Consider the following 15,845-nt stretch of genomic DNA (forward strand, 5'->3'; position numbering starts at 1 on the left):
TTTATTTTTTTATAGACATAAATATTAGAAATATAACATTTGAAATTTCAAATTTGAATTTTTCTAATTTTTGAATTTTAAAAATTTTAAAAATTATATAAATCACTTATTATATATTGCTATAAAAATATAAATTTATTTTCTTTGATTAATTGAGTTATGTTTAGACTTTTAATTCATTTCAATTAATATGATTTCGCATAATAATAATTCATATAAAAAAAAGGAAAAATTAATTTTTTTAATTTTTTGCAAGCTAAAAAGATAATTATTAGATGTTATTATTAGTTGATTATAAACCTAAATTTGAAGAATTATAGAAATAATAAATAACAAATCTTTTTTAAGATTTTAATTCATATAGAAATAGATATTTTCGAAAAAAAATGACAAAAATAAAAATTATAAATTTCAAAAATTTCAATATATTACAAAGTTTCGTATTCACGTTTTGTGAATTTAAAATTTGATTTCTATCTTTAATAAACATTAATACTGTTAAAATAATTCTTTGAAGAAGTTTTGTTATAGTTTTGTTATAATAATTTTGAATTTTTAAAAAATTTCTAATATATCAATTGAAATTTGTCGAAATATTTGATATCAATAAATTATAATATATTAATGATAATTAATAAATTTATTAACAATTATAATATTATATGAATAATAAATACTATATGAAGATCTATTACATGAAATAGAGACATAAATAATTTAACGAACGTTTATCGTAGCATTCTTTTCATCCTAGTTGAAAGAAGAAACGATGATAGAAAAAATATTAAGTAAATTCTTCGAATTCTCTTTCATAATTTTAAAATTAATTTTATAATTTTAAGAAATATAATAAATTTTCCGATATATTGATTAAAAAATAATTACGAATACATTCTTATTTTAAGATAATGTCGTTAAACAAAATTTTATAAAAATCCACGATATTTTGTTAATAAAAAACTATTATATTTATTACAGTTTATATTACAGTTTAATTAATTAATTTTATTATCAAAAATTTAATAAAATATTAATTTATATATATTTTATTATAAAATAATTATTATTACTTCAGATATTATAATCAATAAATAAATATATTGTTATTAAAAATTATGATTTATATCAATAAAAGTAGTTTTTCTAATATAATATATAAAATTACAAATGATTTTATGCTTACAATTGAAATCCATTAAAAATCCAAATGATTATAATAATAACAATCTAATATGATAAAAATAAATATAATAAAAAAAATAAAAAAATATATAATAAAAAAATAAATATTCAGCACAAATATCATATCGCATACATTATATGTTTTATAATTCTACAATTTCTATAATTTTTGTTATTTCATTTAAACAATGAAAAAAATATATGGTATATAATTTTTTCAATTTTCAATTCAATATATATACAATACTATTTTTTTGTTTTTTGTAAATATAATATTAGTACAAAGTTAAATTTTTCATAAAAAATTTTCCATTTTGCGATATAAATTAAAATGAATAATAACAAAAAAAAGAGAAAAAAATAAAAAATAATCAAATTTCTGAATATTGTATTTATTTGATTAATTAAACGAATTTTTATTAAATGGAAGAAGAATGAATGTGTTTCCACGAACATTTTTTCCAATTTACATCGATCCAACGATTCACGAAAGAAATCAACGAAAAGATTAATGACTCTGTACAAAAATCAAGACTTACTTCTTCATTTCACTCCCTCTGTCAGTTTCTCTATTTTTGTCTTTCATGGCTGCACAATTATGAAAGTTTGGCCATTAATTATTTTCGCAATACACTTGATTTTCTATATGTATATAGAAATATATATCTATTATCTAGAATATATATATAGGGTGTCTCAAAAATGTTGGAATATACCTTAACTGGAGATTCCTGAGATAATTTCAAGCAACATTTTTCTTTGCAAAACTTTTATTACGGTTTCATTAACGAGTTATTAACAAAAAACATTGATCAATCACGAAGCGTATAACTTACTAATAATAATATTAGCTATATTCCGAACAAATTCAAGTAACATATTTTGAAGAAAATGTGTTGAATATTATATTTATTTATTTATTCATTATTCGTGATAATTTGATGTAAGTTTTTATTAATCAAAAAATATTTGTTCAACATATTTTTTCGAAATATATTGTTTGGATTTGTTTGTACTCAGTCAATATATTCAAGTTTTACTAAGTTACGCACTGATTAGTCAGCATTATTTTTATTAATAACTCGTTAACAAAACCGAAACAAAAGTTTTTGCAAAGGAAAATGTTGTTTAAAATTACTTGGAAAATCTCCAATTTATATTCCATTATTTTTAAGACACTCTATATATATATATATATTTGGTGAAAATTTGATCGATACTTTTGGCAGCGATGCCACGCGAGTCTGGCCCTTAATAATTCATAATTTAAGTTGAACAGCGTCGATAATTATTTAAAAATCAGTTTCTCGTTCGTTATTGGGGACATAGACTCAGGTGGTTCTCAGTATTCTCCTGTCAGGTTGAATCCTATTAATTTTGTCTCGCTAATCTGTGTCTTCTTATGTTGCAAAGTATTACGGTGAATCCATGACCCCAAGTCGATACTTATAATAAATTATTCCGTATCTCAAGGAAGCGTTTGTGCAATGAAAAGATCGATGAAATTATTGGAAAATATATGGAAGGTAATGTTCCACGTTTTCAAAAATTATTCGCAAGCACGAGTAATGAAGACATCAATTTCTTGTCGATAGTTAAGTGTATGAAGATTTATAGAATTAATATATATAAACATCTAGGTGAAATTAATTAAATTATTTAATGAATATCAAGTATCAAAATATGTATACGATCGATCAAAAATTTGAAATCAAAGTATTTCATGTAATTTATCTGTATATTTAAATTCTTTTTATTTTTTTTAATTTTGTTTTTATATTCTATTGTGTCAACTTTTTAACATTAATAAATTTTCTTCCAATATATCATTTTTTTATTCCATATATAGAACCATTGAATTAAATAAATTCATGTTTTTTATCTGAGAATAACAAAAGTTTTTTCAATGTCTTTATTAGTAGTTTTTTTAAAATTGTTTTTTCTGTTCAGATTTTTTTTATTTTGATCAATCATACTTATAGAATGATCTTTCTGAAATACCAAAAATTTAGAAAAATCGAAATAGAAGTTCCTTATTGTAAATAATTGGCGGATAATTTTTTATTTTTATTCGCATTTTTAGCATCAAAATCACGAGCAATCGAATAATGGATTTTGTTCAAATTAACTTTTCGTAACTTTTTTTTATTAAAACTATTATTATTTTTTACAATTTATTTTGAATATTTATTTACAATTAAATTAATAGTATAACAGTAATAATGATTATCAGTCTCAAAAAATGACAAATAATTAACGAAATATTAATTATAAAAACAAAAGTTCGAAAATAGAATTAGTATATAGAAGATATTCAATAATCGAGATCTCAGATAATCATGTTTGTTTAATCTATTATTAACAAATAATTTTATTAATAGAAGATTTCTAACACAAGAATTAATAATTTTTTAATTATTATTTTGTTTTATTAATCAGAAATCAGCGATGTATAAAATATTAATATTTTTTTCGATATATTTAGAATCGATTCTAGAGGCTAAAAATGTAAAAGTTGGTATACAAAAATATCTGTTGAAGCTTGTTTATTAAGTAATAAGCAATTTAAGTTTGCATTAGATGAAGGAAGACAGGAATGGACTATAACAACAGTATAAGAGAGATAGAATCATTCTCTTTCCATCTTGCATCATTTAACGCAAACTTCAATTGCTTATAACTTAATAAATAAATCTTAACTGATACTTTTGTATATCAATTTTTGTGTTTATTTTAGCAATTATATACTTGTAATTACAGTAATGAAGAAATTAAATTTATAAGAAAAGTATAGCTCATAAAATATTTATTATGAATCGTTCTTGTAATAAAGATCGATCCATAGAAAGTTGTTATAACCAAAGTTTGAATCTCAGTTAGTATAAACAGTACAATGCAAATGCTATTAATATTAAATTTACAAAGTTACCTTCCCACAAGTTTTCATAACGAAAGATTCTGTTCAATCGCACGGAATAGACTCGTAATTATATTTGTTACTAAATGTTTCTCTGATTTTCTGTTTTCAAAACAACTTTGTAAACACTGCAGTAAATATAGCATTTTACTTTATCTGTTCTTGATAAATTATATTTATTGATAATTATATTTTGATTTGATTTTTAATTAATAAAATACGAAATAAATTTTATGAATTAAATTTTTGAATCATTTAATTGATTATATGAATTTGTACGTTAAAGGAAATTAGAAATATTTATTCAAGTGTAGAAAATAAAATAAAATAAAATAAATTTTTTTGATAACCGAATAATGAAATTATTTAAAAAAAATAAAATTCATGAAAATAATTAAACATTATAAAAGAAAATATTACAATTTATTTAAAAAATTGATAAATATTTAATAACTTCTAGTGAATTTTATTTAACAATATCATTTTAATTTTTTCTTTTTATTTCATCACCGAAACAAGATTTTAGTCAGGAGAGTTTGAAAAAATATTTTTTTATTTAATCCAATATTCTATAGCTTGTGAAATATTGTTAAAACTAACTAAAATGCGTTTTGGTCTTTATTTTTTTGCTTATTAACTATTTTCGTTCTTTTACACTTAACACATATATCGACACATATATTCACTATATATACATATATTCACATATATTCACTATATAAAAAAGTGATATATATTATTCGTGAATACATAATATTTAAAATCACGAAAAAAATCAAATAATTTTTCCTTAATTCATCAAAATAAAAATATGATATATTTTTTCAAATTTTTTTGAATTTTTTTTTTTAAATCAAAATTATTAAAAAAAAACTAGCAACGTCAAAATTAGAAGTTAAACTTATTAAACTAGTTATTTAATTATCAAAAAATAAATATTTTAATGTTATTTAAAAATTCTTTATATTTTTGTAATTTTTCGTAATTTTTGCATAAAAATAAATTTGCAAAATAAATAGTAAATAAAGATTTGCCATTCTATTTTGTTAGAAAAGAAACAAAAGATAAATAACATAGGATGGTAAAGAAAACAATGAAAAATATTGTAAATATTTAGTATCAAGTACAAAATAAATGAATAAGAGTATGATAAATTTTAAGTAGAACAAAGTAGATATGTAATCGGACCAATTTTCTTGCAAAATTCAAATGAAATTCAAATATATGCGCATTGATTATTTGATGGGCCATTGTTTCTCTGTTGAAAAAAAAGTCGAATCGTAATCGTTGTTTCATAAGCGATAAATTCTTTCAACAATTTTCTATTTCAAAGATTCGATTGCATATGTTTAACGTTTTATCACATTTCGATTGTAATATAATTTTCACTAATCCTTTTGAATCCTTTGTAAATACGACAAATTATTGAACAATAGAGAAATTATACCGTTTTACCCAATAAGAGCGTATAACGTCCTGTATGAAGAAGAACACGATAATTTATTCGTCTCATACTATTCACAGATAATATGAACAACACATAGAGAACAATACAATTCCAGTATTTCTAAATTAAGGGAAATTCTAGGTTGTTCCACAGCCGGGTGTAGTACGTTAGGTACGTACCGTTAGCTGCAGGCTCACTGAACAATGCTGTCATAAAATCTCTTCCTAAGGGAGATACCCGTGGAATTTTCGACATTGTGAAACTTGTAACGGTGTCACAATAGTCGTTCATGGTGAAAATTTCGAAAAATCTATTAGACATTTTTTTTTGGAGAAGAGATATATTTCTATAAGATATATTTCTATAAGATATATTTCTATAAGATATATTGGTATGAAAAATAATTTTTTTTACGATGTGTTAATCTGTTGTTTTTTAATAAGAAATTTATTTTGATGTCCAATAAAAAATTGATAAATAATAAATTTATTTTAGTGAGATTGAATTTGGTAATATTTTTTAAGAATTTTTCATATAGTGCAAATATTATATTTGTACGATCATATGTACAAGCTTAATAAGATTGTTAAGACGATAATAATTTGAAATTGAATTTTTATATACATGATAAAGATTCAAATGATTCGTTAAAGTATTTATTTTTTAGATGTAAATCGATGCAAGAGAGAATTTCCATTCTTACAGTTCATAAATTATTTTTATTCATATAAAAAATTTTTTAAAATTATATAAAATTATATAAAAATTTTGAATTATATAAAAAAAGTTCTATGTAAATTGAATAAAAAATAAATATGCAATATGAATATCAAGAACATATTTTTTATGTCTACAGAAAATATCAATGTATTTTATAAATATATATGTTTAATCAATGAAACAATTAATCAATAAATTATATATTTTATTAAATTAATTAATAATTTATAAATTTTGAATTCTCAAAGCCAAAATTATTTATTAAGCAATTTAATTATAAACAATTTAAATAATTCCATATTGATGATGCATAATGAAAATAAAGTGCGATAGCATAATAAAGACAAAACAATTTTATTCTATTTACATCTTATTTCATCTAATACTTAACTTAAATTGCTTATAACTTGATAAATAAATCTCAATTTTTTTTGTAACCATTTACATTTTTGTAACCAATTTTTATATTCGGTTTGGTTTTTGTATCTACCAAAGGTGCCTATAAATGTAATAATATTTTGTATATCAACTTTTAGAATTAATGTTTTCTTTACAATGTCAATAATAATTTTTTAAGAAATTTTTTTAATTTTTCTATAGTAAGTGAAAAAAGAATTATTTTTGTCTTATTGCAACATATTCAATTGCATATGTATTTTTGTAGATATTTCTGAAAACATTTTTATTTGTTTCTTTTAAAAATATGTTAAAATATACGTAGAAACTAAAAAAATTAACTATCATGGTCAATCATTTGATTATAAATGGTTTAATTATATGAAAAAAAATATGAAATGAGATAGAATTTTAATAGAAAATTTACAAAAATTTAAAAAATAATATGACTTTTTTAAATAATTTCTATTGTTTTATTTCTACCTAAACAGAAAAATTATGCGTATGCAAACATAAAGATCTATCTTTGGAAACATTCATATTGGAAATTGCTTTATATATATAACAAAAAAACTGTTGATATTTTTTGCTTAGTTTGTTGAACCATCAAATTTCTGTCTTTTTGTTTATAACAGAAACCAAAGTTTTCGTGATCATACTACTGATCATATTATATACAAACCATTATATCATTGTTCTTTTGTTTATCAATAAAAAATCATGATTACAGATTATATTACAGGTTTTATTTTCTCATTATCAAAATTCAATATATGATTCCAGAATAAAATAAATATATAAATACTCATTTTCATTATCACCACAATCCAAAATTAACCGTTCTTCTATTTTATTAGAATCCTATATTCTGTAATAACATTTACTCAAAACGTATCTTAAAAATCAAACTAATCTTCCAGAAAAAAAATTCATTCATACTCAGTCCCCTTATTTAATTAAAAATCTTCCTTTTCCTATCTAGAATGATAAGAATCTATCAGCCACGGAAGAATCTGAGTTTTCAACATGTCTCTATCTCTCTTTTTGCACGGCTTGAAAAAACGCGATAGTCAAAAACAAACGTCGTCATCGTGGATGCAAGGCGAAAAAAAAGTGGTTAGTGGGGGACAAGACAAACGTTTCATCGAAACGTGGTTAGGTAGCGATTCACGAGGTCCGATCCTAAGGGGAATGTTCACGTCTTTGGTGCTCGAGTTTCATTGTTTTTCACCCTTAAACCGTGAAATTTTCGCTTTACAAACTCTGCACGCGCGCGCGCGCGCACCACAGTTTATTGAATTATTCACTAGATAACAACCCGTCGCGGCTCGTACCCGCTAAGAGGGAGGACAATTACCAGGAAACAGTTCGAGATAACAACAACAACCGACATCCCAGACCCGATGGTGTCGCAGGACTTTGTCGTCGGATATGGTGCCGCGACTACTCGAACAACAAGCTTGCGTAGCTACCTTCCTCATTTACTCGGGGGGAGAAGCACCCCTTGCATCGGCGTACACTGTTATCTTTATAGTCCGGTCTCTGTATCGCGATCGGGACCAACTGTTAATTAACGCGCTTCTTTCATTAAACGCACAGCTCGAGCGCGACGTCACCGCCTTCTTGCGCTCCTTCTGCTATCCCCGCGCTTCGAGTCTGATTGTGCTCTACGCTTTCTTGGTTCTTTTATTTGTCCATTGTGGGATTCGTTCCGATTTCATGGACAATTTTGGATTTTTATTTCTTTTTAGGGAACGGTTTTGATCTAGGAATTGAAAGGCGAATGGGAGTATACTTTGTAATTCATTTAATGATTCTTTGAATACTAATGTTGGACATGATTAAATTTAATTAATTTATAGCCAATCACAGAAGCCTTCGTTATTTTATGAGAAAATTTCTTTTTACCTTGAAAAATCTGATTTTAATGAAAATATTCTCACATTTCGAGTATTCATATTCTATTCACATTACGTATTCTGATCGTGTTCGACTGTGTGTCATCGCTTTCTTAGTCCTTTTGTTTATCCATTGCTGTGGGATTCGTTTCAATTTCATGGACAATCTCGAATTTTTTATTTCTTTTCTTAGAGAACAGTTTATTTTGATCTGAGAATTGAAAGATAAATAGAGATGTATTTCGATATGTTATATTTCATTTAATATAGTAATTTTTAAAAATATTTAGATACTAATGTTAAATATAGTTATAAAATCTGATTTTAATGAAAATTGATGTAGCTATATATCATAATCGGTTATAAAGCAATTTATTTCAAGTATTCTTTTTAAGTATGCAAAATCAGTCCTCAAATTTTTATCAATTTTATTATTTTTATATAAATCATTTTTAAAAAAATTATTTGTTTATCATTTTGTGTTTTCGTATACAATTTCGCCTGGGAATATTTTTTACAATTAGATAATAGAGTGTTAAAGTTTAAATATTTTGGAGTTTAAAATTTTATTCTTTCTTTATCTTGTACGAAGTTGTATTTAATGAAAATGAAAATGATATTGATATTTTAAGGAATGATTTTATTTTTTCGTAGTAATATTTCACTAATAAAAGAATTGTTCTATATATATAATTCATTATGATGTCATCAATATTTTATGTAAACATAGAATTATTTGTTCATAGAATTTATAATTGAATATTTAAATTTTCGTAAGATATATGAAGATTTTTGTGACTAATTGTATAAATTTGTTAATTATGGAAGAAATTTAAATCTTTCTTTTGATTAGATTTATTATACTTTATATATAAATATAATTTATTTAATTAACTTAATATTATGAAATAATATTAAATATTAAATTACAAGTACATTTTGCGTCACAAAAATATTTATATATTTAAAATTGATAATAAATAAAATTAAAATAAAATTTTTTTATAAAATTTAAATATTGTTTTGATATCTTTTTTTTTTTTATCATTTTAATTATCATTTTTTTTATCACTTTAGTTTATCATTTTAATTTTGTAATAAACAGTTAAGATATTGAAAATTATTTTTTGTTAATAAACAAAAAATCTATCTTTGTTATTTTTATTTTAGAAAAATGTATCATTTTACAATAAATTATTTGTATATATTCATAAAATTCATACATAAATATTCTATCGAAAAAATAAAAAGATCGAATTTATTTTTTTTTAATTAATAAAAATATAAATGCTTAAAATTAAACATACATTATAATATTCAAATATTTTGAAGAATCATTATAGAATCAATGTAGAATAGAAAAATTATAAATATGACGATTCTTTTTGATTCTTCTGATAGGTCACTTAGAAATAAATAATAAAGATTTTTAATATCTACCCGTTTACTTTAAAAATTCACTGATATGATTTAAGATAAATTGGAGCAAAATGCATTTTGAATTTGCATAAATATTTGGATATATGTTGCAACAAATTTATGTTATTAAATTAAATTTTTAGTAGTTGTTTTTATATATTTTAAAATATATATTTATATTTTGATAAAAAAATTTTTTTGTTTTATGTTTATTTTAAATTTATATGTGAAAATTTTATAATATAAAAATTGTTAATTGTTTCAATTAAAATTTTTGTTTTGAATTTCTTAATTATGATTAATTAATTATGATTATTATTCTTAATATTAAAAATTGTACTAGAACTATTTAGTTTAAAACAACGAATATTATGATTTTTTTAAAAAAATTAACAAATTTGAAATCTTGTAAATTTTTTTAAATAAGTTTGGAATAACAAAATGATGATTTAAATCCTCCCTATTTTCATATATGAATTATAACATTCTTAAATTTGAATAATAATTTCTGGCAACAAATTCAAAATATTGACAAATTCAAAATTTTGTAAAACTAAAAATTTTATCATTTATATGATTTTTATTTAATTTTCTAATTTATAATAAGTAGATATCGATAATTAATTTCCTTCTCTTAAATATTCGTACAATACTTTTAAATGTCATAATGCAATTCAAAATTTTTACGAGCGAGCTCAGTATCTCGATGATATATTCGATAATATTTATTTAGATTTATGTTATGCAGTATATATTTTGTCGCGAAAATGTTGGATAGGAATGTATATTTTATGCACGGCCTTCATTCCATGGAATATAGAAAATTCGTTGTTCTATAAACGTGGCACGAGTTCCAATCTCACTGCAACAGAGGAATTTTATTTTACTCTGCTCTTTTGCATTTTACGTAATAAATCGAAGTAACATCATTCACTTGCGCGTTCTACCGTCCCGTCAAAATATCTGAGAAAATTTCCATTGTGGTGTAAAGGGAATTTATTTTCTATTATTTTTCTGCTGAAATATCATCCAGAAAATTCAATCTCCCTTTCGAAGACGCGAAAATATCAGTAACAATCGAGATAATTGAATACCATCAATATATTTATTTATTTCGTTAAATTTTTCTATCGTTAATAACAATTGCCCCTTCTTATTATTATTTTCCATTCAGATATGAGTATCGAATTATTCATTGCCCACCCCGTTATCTTCGCGGCGTAGTTGTATTGAGAATGTAGGGCAGGCCGCTAGTTGCTGAAACATGTTTCGAGGTTGAGAAATATCGCATAACTCAGGATTACTTTCCTCACAAATGGACGAGGAATCGTCTTATCGTGGCTGCGCTCACTTTTACTCACGGGGGAAAGACGGTGAACTCAGCCAACCAGTCAAATTTACGACGCTTTATCACTGCAACGGGTTTTTTTCGTATAAATCACTGGTGGCGCAAAAACGTTCGAAGATTGAAAATAAAACGGTCATGTATTTGTTTGCTCGTCGATCTTCCTTCCAACGTGAATCCCTTCCAAGCGTGTAATTTTTTTGTAATTAATTTAAAGGAAATGACAGATGTAATTTGGAAGAACAATGATAGATTTTTATTAATTAATTAATAAATTAAAATTAATTTTTATTAATTTTAATTAATTTTGATAATTTGAATGAATGGCGATAGATATTTTTATTTAATCGGTAATATTAATTCTAATCAATTTAAAGGAATGGAAATGCAGTATATTGGAACATCATTTTGTATGAGATGAATAAAAAATTATTGCAAAAATTGAAAATGAATAATACTATAAAATTATAAGAGATAATTTATTATATTTTAAACTTTATATAATATTAAAAAACAAAATATTTAAAATTTTGGTTTGATTAGAAAATGAAGTAGAATATAAAGTAAGGATTAAGGTGCAGATAATTTGAAATAATAATATTCCAAATTATTTTTATTTTACAAAAATAAAATTCTTTTTTGTGATCTAATTAAATATAAAAATAAAACATAAAACAAAATAATAGTAAAATAAATATAGAAACTATAATATTAGATAAATATTGATTTCTAGTCTTAAAGTCCATAAAATTTATTGTTTATATGTATTATTTATAATATTACTGTTAATAATAATATATATAATATAATGAATTAATTGTGTTTCGAAATTTTCTTTAAATATAAGTCTATAGTTAATCATTTTGTTTGTAAATTGATTAATTGATGTTTTCTTATCATTTATTAATCTAAATAATTTTTATTCCATATTTCATATTCCAAATTACTTAAATTTTGCGTCACATTTTATATTCTTTGAATATATTTTATATTTGAAAAATTTATACGACAGCATAAAATTAAAATGCAAATAAATAAACTAAATGATTTACTCTAAAAGTTTTGCCTATATTTCAATTATGATTTCAATAATTGAATATTTGTTGAAAAATTTCTGGAAATGAATTTTATTTTTTTCTGCAGAAATATTAAAATTATACTTTTTCCAATAGATTATTCGCTTTTGTGATAGTATAAATAGATAGAATATTAATAATTTTTTAAATACTCATTATTCCAAATTACTAATAATATTTCAAATATTGCATTTCTTTTATTATTTTTAATTAATAATTTTAATTAATTAAATTATGATTAATTTCAGTATTATATTATTTTGTAATATTGCATTTTTTCCTTCTGTTTATTTAGAATTAATTTTTATTGCATTTAAAAAAAATATAAGATAATTATTTTTTATGGATAATTTCCGTGTGGTTAATAATTTAAGAAATTTGTTGTTTTTTCATTTCAAGAGATCAATGAATATTTCTATACAAAAGTGTACATTCATTCAAGTTTTTCCAAGTTTAATTAGTTTTAATCCTTTGTATCCAGAAGATACTTTCGAAGTACTATTTTCATTAAAATATTGCTGTGAGTAAAATATTCTTACCACATTTCCAAAATTCAATAAATATACGGTGATTTACTTAATAATACCATCTTGATTTATATTATGCAACGGAAAATGTTTCATATACATATAATTAAATAGTTTTAAAGAATATAATTTCAGCGTATTTTAATTATTATTTTTATTGTAGATAAAAGAAGACAGGAATAGAAAAAAATATATATATTAAATATTAAATATTAAATATTAATTATATATATTTTTTTAAATTGAATCATATATTTTTTAATGCACCAATCGATATAATTTGACATTCTTCTAACAAAAATTATTTTATATAATAAAAATTAGAAGTAATAATTTTTTGTTGTTTATTATTTAAATCAATAAATAATAAATTTTGTGATATTTCTTTTTTTTCTGTTTTTTTTTTTTTTTTGCTTCTTTGAATAAATACTCTGAACTATTCTTTTTGTATAATTTCCAAGGATCATATTATTAATATGATAATTCCATTAATATATCAAATTTTTAGTTTATATTTAAAAATATAGAAAATTTAATAAATTTTTTTATAAATATTGATTCTATATGTCTTTTACAAATATAATATTACTAATATATTATAATATATTATAATATAAATATTTTTTTTTGTTTAATAAGTGAAGAATATTACATTAATTGATATTAAATATTTATATTATATTTTTATAAATATATTATATATTTATAAATATAAATATATTATATTTATAGTATAAATATATTATAATTATTATTATAAGTCTTAATAATATTTCTTTGGATTATAATTCTATTTAGAGTCAAAATTAATATAATTAGACTACAATTAATAATCGAATTACTGTTTCTAACTTGCTTATTGGGATTATAGATTATAATAATCTTTCTTTGATAATTTGACAATTAGGATCCCGAATTATAAGTAAGTAAATATTAAGACAGAATATTGTATTGTCTATATTTTATACCTCTTTTTATCTAATACAAATTTAAATTAATAATTTAATAAATAAATTTCATTTATTTTATATTTAGACTTTTAAAATTGACTCTAATATTATTTCACGAATATATTAACATTCCGTGAACATTACACATTTGCATGTAATTTTTAATAATTTAAAAAATATAGTAAGAAATAAAATAATATTTGTTGCAAGAAATAATAAAATATAATATATTAATAAATTTTATAAATAATTATGACAATTATTCACAAAATTTAATCAATTCATTATTTTATATCAAAAATAGTTATGTCTATATGATGTATGTGTGATGTATACGCATTCTAGAATTATCTATATATTGTATTTAAAATAAAAAATAACTAGTAAATAAAAGTGAAAAACATGATCTATCATATATTTTTTATGTCATTTTTGAAAATATATAATACATCAACTTAAATATTCTAGTCAGTTCTTGTATAAAAATTATTGACATTTGAATTTTCTGTTTGCTATAGTATGCATAATGGATCAATCAAACACGCATGATAAGTGATATACATGAACATGAGTTCAAATATATGCAATCCATATCATGTGCAAAATATATATATATAAATAAAAAGAAAAAACAACAGAAATGAAAGCATATATTTTTCTGTCATTTGTGATAATCAAAAATGAATAAATGTAATATGATTAGAATTTGAAATTAAATAAATTATTATAGAAAAAACAGAAAAAATAAAAATCTCTCAGCCAATAAGTATTTTCGCTTTTATTATTGATTGAAAATTGTTTGATTTGTTTCGTCAATTCGATTCGATTATTACTCATATGCAATTCTATTAACCTATTTTCTATGCGGAAGAAATATATTTATATAAATATGTGATTTAAAAATATAGTTGAATCTCAGTAATTTGAATCTTAAGAAGTTAATTTTCTAGTTATGCAAATATTATATTAAAACTTGAAATTTTTGAGTAAAAAAATTTTAACAAAAAATTCGATACACAAAGACTATATATTATATATTCTTGAAACATTTTAAAGATCAATTTTAAAGATCAAAACAAGCATGAAAGCGAAAAAGTTAATATATGATTAATAATATTAATTGAATATTATTTAATAAATTATAAATATAAATAATGTTAATTGAATTTTATTTATTAAATTATAAATAATTTAAATTTGTGTTAAATAAAATGAAATAGAAATAAAGTAAAACAATAATATATTTCGCTTTATTTTTTAATTTTTGCTCTTTTTTAAATTTATAAAAATGTGATATGTGATATTTATTTTTTCGATTATTTGATTTTATAATTTTTCGATTATTAATAAAAAATAAATACTAATTGTAAGTTTATGTTATAAATTAAATATCACATTCAATTCAATAATCATTTCAATAATCATTTTTTTTTTTCTCTTATAGCATAATATATTTTATTCTAAAAGAGATATCACTTCAATCTATTAATTTTATTTACTAGTAGAGTTTCAATTTACAAGTAGAATTTCACATTATTATCTTTACTACAATTTACTAGTAAAATTTCACTTATTAGCTACTATATTTAATACTATAATGTATAATTTTGCAAGAAATTGAAAATTCAAAATGTAAGTATAAAAATTGACTAATATTCTTATAATATTAATTTTTTATAAGTTAATTTGTAATAGATTTTAAATCAAATTTTTATATATTAAAATCAAATTCAAATCAATGATAAATTTTATATTATCATTTTCCTCCCTGCTTAGAAACCAATCCATCGATTATTGGTTAGAAAGGTTAATTTTATTTCTATAACATTCAGACTCCGCAGTTGCATTGCAAATTAGAACGTCGGAAAGCTTTTTTCTACATGAAATATTCGCTTGATAATTATACTCGTGATCTGCCATCCTTTCTGCCCGTATCGTCGGAGTTAATCAAACTCAGAAAATGGAGAA

The sequence above is a fragment of the Apis laboriosa genome, unplaced genomic scaffold (genome assembly GCF_014066325.1).
Source record: "Apis laboriosa isolate Shangri-la unplaced genomic scaffold, ASM1406632v1 scaffold38_cov145, whole genome shotgun sequence".
In the NCBI taxonomy this organism is placed as follows: Eukaryota; Metazoa; Arthropoda; class Insecta; order Hymenoptera; family Apidae; genus Apis; species Apis laboriosa.